Below are 9,231 nucleotides of genomic sequence, written 5' to 3' on the forward strand. Positions count from 1 at the left end.
AAAGTTGTGTGAGTGCGCCACACCAGATTTTTTCTCTCCCTATCATTTTGATGATGAACTTATTGTATCAATTAATCAAACAATAAAGAAGAAAGCAATAAAAGAAATGAGAATGATATTATGTTGCAAGGAAGGTAGGATGAGGTAATACTTTCAAAACACAGGAGAAGAGGAGATCAACTTTGAAGTGAGGAGGATAAGAATAAAACGATTTTAAAAGTATTAGAAAATCAGTTTATTTCCTTCAGAAATAACAAATATTTCAAATATGAACCTTACAAATATTTCAGAAGAAGAGAAGGAAAAACTTGAAACATTGATGGATAAAAACTACTTAATATTGTCAAAAGCACTAATCTATTGAAACAATTCAGTAGTTTACAATATTCTATCAAGGCTACTCAAGGAGAGGGGGAATAACTTTGAAACTACATGTAGTGGTGGGGGAATAACTTTGAAATGAATGTAGGGGAAGAGAATGAGTTGAAGATTATTCAAGGAGAGGGGAAATAACTTAAAACTACATGTAGTGGTGAGGGAATAACTTTAAAATAAATGTAGGGGAGGAAATAAATATTGAAGATTATCCAACCAGAGGGGAAATAACTTGAAACTACATCTAGTGGGGGGGGATAACTACAAAATAAATGTAGGGGAGACAAATGAGTTGAAGATTATTCAAGGAGAGGGGGAAAAACTTTGAAATAAATGTAGGGGGATAAGTTGAAGGTTACTCATGGAGAGGGGAAATAACTTGAAAATAAATGTAGTAGTGGGGGAATAACTTTGAAATAAATGTGGGGGAGGGAAATAAGTTCAAGGTTACTGAAGGAGAGGGGGAACAACTTTGAAATAAATGTAGGGGAAGGGAATAAGTTCAAGATTATTGAAGAAGAGGGGGGATTACTTTGAAATAAATGTGGGGGAGGGAAATAAGTTGGCGATAACATTGTGAGATGTGGAATAAATTGAAACTATGTACATGGAGTGAAGGAGCAGGTTATCCACATTTGCTGCATTTCAGATGCAAATTTCCTGATAAAATATTCAGAAACAACCAAGATGCTTCTCACTGTATGCCATTGTGAATAGTCAGAATTGTTTGAATGGAAAACATCAATGTTAATCCATTAGGACTACTGACAGTTAGACAGTGAATCTTACTGTCTCTTCTCACTTTGGATTCAGTTTTAAACTGTCATTACTGGTTGAATAGGATACGTTAATGATATTCTATAAGGATTCCTGACAGTTTGACTTTGAATATTGGGGAGCCATGTTTTGGGGTGCGACATGCAGACATGCTGTGGCAAGGACGAAGGACGAAGGACGAAGGACCTTCTAGGAGCGCTTGTCTCCGCCAAGGACACGCCAAGGATAGCACAGGATGTCACTTGGTGGGGTGACATCCTAACTGAGGGGTGGAAAGGAGTTAAGGGAGGTTAGACTCCCCCCTGATTGAATGTTTACGGCTGAGACTGTACTTTGTGAAAGCTGCTACACCTTAGAATTGATTGTACTTGGGAAGATGTTATTCTCGTAGTCCATATTTTCTGCTTTTGTCACTTTCATAACTTTTGAAACTAGCAGGAAATCCGTGCTCTGCAATGGTCTAACTAAATTAGTAGTTCTGTGAACAGTAGACCTCACGCAGTATTCTCATCCACAAGTACCTGATTGAAACTATAGACCTTATGGAAATACAGCAATAGACTGGCTTCTCCACACATCTGTGTAATCACTTGTCAGCTGATTTATGATGAATAATTCTATAGCCTGATTTTCACTCTTATATATTGGCGTATGAAGGAGGCTCCTTTTCCCTTTTATATTATCCTTGAAATGAAAAAACCTTGTATATACGTCGACGCGCAGTTAAAAAAGGAACATACCTGTCAAATTTCATGAAAATCTATTGCTGCGTTTCGCCGTAAATGCGCAACATATAAACATAAACATTCAAACATTTAAACATTAAGAGAAATGCCAAACCGTCGACTTGAATCTTAGACCTCACTTCGCTCGGTCAAAAATTGACAAACTGAAAACTTTACCATCTGGAATCTTGAAAAATTTGGAATAGGCCTATAACCATCCTTTGTGAATCAGGTATCTATTTGCAATATTTCAAGGTTATCAGTTGAGTAGTTCAGACGTGATGATGAGTCATTCGTGAATTTTAACTTGAAATTTTGCATGAAAAAGAAGAAGAAGGAGAAGAAGAAGAAGAAGAAGAAGAAGAAGAAGAAGAAGAAGAAGAATGAGATGATGATGATGATGATGATGATGATGATGGTGATGTTGATGATGATGACGATGATGATGATGATGATGATGATGATGATGATGATGATGATGATGATGATGATGATGATGATTATGATGATTATGATGATGACGCTGATGACGATGATGATGATGATGATGATGATGTGATGATGATGATGATGATGATGATGATGATGATGATGATGATGATGATGATGATGATGATGTGATGATGATGATGATGATGATGATGATGAGATGATGATGATGATGATGATGATGATGATGATGATGATGATGATGATGATGATGATGATGATGATGATGATGATGATGATGATGATGATGATGATGATGATGATGATGATGATGATGATGATGATGATGATGATGATGATGATGATGATGATGATGATATCAGTTATTCTGGTTTTTAGCTCCTCAATATCAAGTGCTACGGGAGGAACAACGTTAAAGATCGTCTTTATGTTCCTCCCTTAGCACCTTCATAATATAAGGAGCTAAAAACCAGGATAACTGATGCAGTAGCTACAGTCCGAGAAGACATCTTGCAAACAGTCTGGGATGAATTTGGCAACCGTCTAGATGTCGTCCGAGCCTCAAGAGGAGGGCACATAGAACACTATTATAATACATCATTATAAACTTGATACTTATGTGAGTAATTTTATGTGAAATTGGTTTGTGTACATCATTTTCTTGATGAATAAAACTGTTAAAAATTGTGTCATTCTTTTTGAAACACTATATATAAACTGAAATATGAATTATTGATCTGTACATTATACGAAAAAGAATACAATATAAAAAATCCTTCAAGATAATATTGTTTTGTATATACGTAAATATTGGCGGAGCTTTGTACATATCAATGTCCATTCTTTGGAAAGAATATTCAAAATATCCTTTCCAGTGACACTCTGTCAAAAGAGAGAGAGAGAAAGAAAGAGAGAATGAGTGTGTGAGAGTGACAAATGAAAGAAAGAGAAAGAAAGAGCGGATAAGAAACAAGGAATAAGAGCAAGAGAGGAAGAGAATGAAAAGGAGGAAGAGACTTGATAAGGAAAACAGTTTTCCAGATAGCAGATGCACTTTTCCCCCATTTAAAGCCCCACACTTCATTTCAGAGGTTTCCCCTTTTCGTCGTCACATGAAATATATGCTAATACGTCAGAGCTGTTGAGGTGCACACAGCACACATCTGGTTACATCTCACCAACTCACCAACTCAGTCTCAGCTCTACCTCATTCCAATTTCTTGGCGAATTTATCTGAGGGGACACTTTCTCAACAGTTGCATCCTAAATTCAAAGTGGTATGCACGTGTCTACCCACCCATAGCGATATAGTGAGGTCCACGTTATAATGGCAGTGTTTGATTAGCAATAGTATTGCTATCCTTGTCTATCAGTCAACAAAGCGGTTAGCGCTATCTCTTTCTCGCTTTGTTCTGTTGCCAGATCGTCTTTTAACAATGTAGAATTAATAATTGATTAACAAAATATTTCATTTTGATAAATCAATTAAAATTATAACTTCTTGCTTGATAAAATATAATTGATTATTTTAAACGAGAATGAACAGTTGATATTACATCAATAAACCTGTATCAGCTACCGTCTATAGAAGATATTGTATTATTATTATTACAAGATAGAGGATCGGCAACGTTGTTCTGCTATCTTTTTCCACTGACATTATAACGTGGACCCCACTATAGATTCAAAGTCCAGTGACAAGACAACAGGAAAACGTGTTGCAGAAAAAAATGAATATTATTTTGAAGGGAAGTGAAAACATTTATGATAAAAAGACAAAACTAGCGAGGGACTCTGATGATGATACATGATAATACACGCCACCGCTAACTTTATGTCACTGATAAATGGTGTGAATATTATAAGTGTTTATGTTTGCGTTAAAAAGGGTCTTCTCCCCTGTCACTCACTCTCTCTCTCTCACTGACTCTCTCTCACTCTTGTTCCCTTGTTTTCAGCGAAAGGAATGGCGCAATCATCTCTTGTCTTTCCCTGCCTTATTCCCTCCCTATGCCTCCATTTCTACCCCATTTTCCCTATAAAACTTTTTCTCCCCACCCCTAACCGTTCAAAACTGTCCCTTAATATTCGTAAACTTTAAACGATTTCAAGCGTACAGCTATATAGATATTTTGTTAAAATATATGGTTATAGTCCATAACAAATTTTGAACTCTTCACATATTTTGCAATATTGTTCGTGATTATGACTGAATAATAAGAAGTCACATAGCTTGACTCATTGTATTAATTCACTTAACAGTAGCTCAGCAACTATAGTTACTTTTGGTTTTGAATTTGATTTTTTTTTGGTCCTTCAAAATTAATCAAATCAAATCAAATCATTTATTGTTAAAAACATTGGAAAATGTTACAACAAAGTCAAGGTATTAACTAAAAATATTAACACAAAAACATATAACACGCCAATCAAAATTCAACTGCAAAAAATTTATCCACCGTATAAAGACATTTCCCGATTAACAAGTCCCTCAAATACGTCCTGTAAGATGCGATATTCATCACTCTATTATATCTGTAATATGTGAATATTTCCTATTTTAGTGATAATAATGTGAAATAATTCTTCTATGTTTGATTTTGGAGCATCTAAATCTAAAAATCTACTTTGTGAATAATGATTAAGGACTGAAAATTTTGTGAAGTGAACAACTACAAGACTTAACCTATTTCGGACTATGTGTAACCTCATCTAAATTTGGGAGAGGAATAGCACAAGGTTACCTTATTTTTGCCCTCCCTATCATTTTGATGATGTAGGTACTTATTATATGAATCAATAAAGAATCACCACAGGTGTATAAATAAGCAAATTCTCTCCTTTATTATAATATAATAGATAATAATATTATTATACTCGTAGATAGATTATAGATTGTGGCGCTGTGAAGCTGCAAAAAGTGGAACCACGGAGTTTATGACCCGCAAAATTTAATGGGAATATTTATGACGGCTGCCTCTAATTTATGACTGTGATAAGACTTTGTTTTATGACAGATTTTAATCCGGGTGTAAAGAGGGTGATTGTGACGTCATTGAAATTGGTTCTCCGCGTTTTTTCAGCTGGAAAGTTTAGTAGGTGTTTGGAAAATGTTGAGTGTCGTAGAATGTTGATAGTAACTTCTTGAACGATTTTGTTTTCTCTGGAATGAAAGAATGAGTTGCGTATTTTCCTAAGATGAAACTTGTAAATTAAAGAATGAAAAATATAATAAATAATGCAGTATTTTCCATAAGGGTCACGTTATAAAGTCAGCAGAATTGATAGGAGAGCATTGTTGTCACTTTCGTTTTCCAAGTATACTATACTAAGACTGAGAGCAGTCTGCACTTGGTATCACAAATGAAACTCAATTATTTTGAAATCAACGCTATAAAGTCAACGTTACAAAACCAAAATAACAAAGGTTATGAAATAGAAATTCTCTGTTATGCAGGTTCAAACATAAAATTTGCAAATTTTCAAACAGCCATATTTGATGAACGGTAAGGAATTTTGCAATTCCAGATTCGTGATTCTCGCATCAAAGAGCATACGGTCATGAAGTTTGAGCGATTTTTATTTTTCACAAAAAAATGAGAAAAATCATGGACTAACCTTCGTTAGCTGCTTAAATGAAAAGCAATTTTCGCCACACTGCAGCTGTTTTCCAGTCCCTACATAGATCTGAAAGACATTGTATGCAGACGACTCTCGTCTGACGTCAGAACAGGTTTCTTTCCGGCCTAGGCCGGAGAGTACCCTTTCCAGCCGCTAACATGGAACTAAGAAAGGTGATCAAAAAACAGCTGATCAAAAAACTTTTCATTATTTGTGTTCATTATTCAATAATTAAAAACTTCATAATAATATCATCTTATTGTCATTTGAAAGAATAAAAAAGTATAAACTCAACCTCCCACATAATTGAACATCATCTTTTAGGTTATTTAGACAAATCAGAATGAAAAATGAAAATACTTGGACAATTTCCTGATATTCAGATTACCTCAGATTTGCTAGAGCTATCACCTTCCACTTTTGCTTTCGGAAGTGCTTAGTAAACAACTATTCTCATATATTGTTTATCTTAGTGTGTGGCAAAAAATAGCGTTTGCACCATGGGCAAAAATGTTTTTCCGGCTCTCAATCTTTTCTAGATTGAAAACCGATTTCGAGCCGGAAAAATCTCATTTTCTGCTCTAGGTGCGAAATATACTATATTTTCTTCCCTCAATTATTGTAACCTTAGTACTACCTGAACCAATATTTCACATCCTATCATACCTTTCGTCAGCCCTGCCTATCATACCTACATTCTTACACTTTCCTGGCACACCTTTTCCTTCAAATAATAAATTCATTGATCAAATAATAAAGTTTCATAATTTAATATTGAATACTTTGTTGAATTATCTCATTTCTACATTGATTAAAAACTATCCTGCAAAGTTGCGGAGCTATAGTGGGGTCCACGTTATAATGACAGTGTAGAAGATAGGAGAACAACGTTGCCGATCCTCTGTCTTGTCAATGCCTTCTATAGACGGTAGCTGATACAGGTTTATTGATGTAATAATAACTGTTCATTCTCGTTTGAAATATTCAATTATATTTCACCAAGCAAAAAATAAATTAGATTTTATTAAGCAAGAAATTATATTTCTCATTATTTTCATAATGAATTTTCATAATTGAGATGAAATATTATGTTAATAATAGTTCTACTTTGATTAAAATTGATATGGCAAAGTTGCGGGGCTAGGAAAGGATAACGCTATCTGTATTGTCGAATGATAGACAAGGATAGCAACACCAATGTTGATCAAATACTGCCATTATAACGTGGACCTCAGCCAAGGATAGTGCATAGCTATATATTGTACTATCATTGAACCTCACCATAGTTCATCATCTAATAAATGATTTAATGACAGATTAGTCATGACATGATGATTTCGGAGTTAGCCCACTCTAATACGAAGGGACACTAAACTGCGGTTAACTGAGGAGGTGAACCCGAGTTAATATCTCGATTTGGCAAATCAAACCCCGGTTATTCAATTATTATCGACTCGAGCCAAGTTAATAAACTTGGGTTCGGTTCTGCCAAGTCCCAACTTTCTACTAACTTGGTTACATCACGGATTTGGGGTTTGACTATCGGCAACTACTTCTTCTTCTTCTCTTCTTCTTCTTCTTCTTCTTCTTCTTCTTCTTCTTCTTCCTCATCTTCTTCTCATTCTTCCTCTTCTTCTTCCTCTTCTTCTTCTTCTTCTTCTTCTTCATCTTCATCTTCATCTTCTTCTCCTCTCTTCTTCTTCTTCTTCTTCTTCTTCTTCTTCTTCTTCTTCTCCTCTTCTTCTTCTTCTCCTCCTTCTTCTCCTCCTACTTCTTCTTCTTCTCCTCCTACTTCTTCTTCTTCTTCTTCTTCTTCTTCTTCTTCTTCACCTGCTTCTTCTTCTTCTTCTTCTTCTTCACCCGTTTCTCCGTCTTCTTTATCTTCGCCTTCTCTCCTACTCCTTCTTCCAGTGATATCCTTTCATAGATATAGTGTGGTCCACGTTATAATGGCAGTATTCGATTAACATTGGTGTCGCTATCCTTGTCTAACATTCAACACAGCAGATAATGCTCTCCTCTTCTACCTCCATAGCTTTACCTGCTCGTTTTCAACAATGAAGAAATATAATTAATTAAACAAAATCTTTTTTTTCAAATATTATGAAAATGTATTCTTTAATCATTGATAAAAATATATTTCCTTGAAAAATAAAATATCATTGAATATTCTAGACAAGAATAAACAGTTGCTAGTACATCAAATACACCGGTATCAGCTACCCTCTATAGAAGGCATTAGCAAGGCAGAGAATCGGCAATGCTGTTCTCCTATGTTCCTCCACTGGCATTATAACGTGGACCTCACTATATGCAGACAAGTTTGAAGGGAGGGCAATGCTTCATCAAAGCACTGAGGGCAGTTAAATATTGATGAACGAGGGGCACGCATCATTCGAAATTCGAATCGGCCCTTTTCACCCTTCGACTGGGGCTAAGTGCTTTTTGGGGCACTTGTCACAGTGGGGGGATTAGGAACAGATAGGTCCCTGCACCGGAATTTTGAAAACCATTGTAAAAAGCGGATGAGAAAGTTTTAAAGCTGATTTATTTATCAAATTTCGAATTTTCTGGAATCCAAGGAAACGAATTGAAAATCTGCTCCATTGAATTTTCAACTCGTTCTTAGTGAGATGAATGAATTGGAAATAGGCCTATAACCATGCTCGGTTAATTAAAAATCTATTTATGCAAAATTTCTAGTTAATCAGTCAGACGTGATGATGCGTCAAACATAATGTTTCTATCCTGTACGTGTATAAGCCAGTTCTTTACTTTATTATAGTATAGATTTGATTCTATATTGTATTGTTGAAAAACAGAATGCTGTAACAAAATTCCGAATTCCTAAAAAACAATTACGTTTTTTACATCTTTGCTATCAATCTCATAGAAAATATCAAGTTACCATTCAGTAGAAACCAAATAATGTGTAAAATTCCTTTAAAAATAGACTACTTGCAACAATATTTGAAAGCATAAAAATGACAACCATCAGTCTGAAAATGAACTTTAACTTCCAAGAACCTTTTATATCCCATCATTTTCAATTATGGAACTATTTGGAACATTAATTTCATCCTCCACAAAAAAATTCTCATCAAGAAATGAAGCCAAAATGCTTGGTTCAAAAGTTGTAAACAATAAACAAAATGTATGTTATCAATTTCAAAGAGCAAGTCTTCATGTTTAATGAACTATAACTGATGAGAAAATGAGTGAATGACAATATAAGAATTACAGTGGTGTAGTAAATTATGCTCTCTACAAAAATTGTGTCTTG

The sequence above is a fragment of the Nilaparvata lugens genome, chromosome 11, assembly GCF_014356525.2.
Source record: "Nilaparvata lugens isolate BPH chromosome 11, ASM1435652v1, whole genome shotgun sequence".
In the NCBI taxonomy this organism is placed as follows: domain Eukaryota; kingdom Metazoa; phylum Arthropoda; class Insecta; order Hemiptera; family Delphacidae; genus Nilaparvata; species Nilaparvata lugens.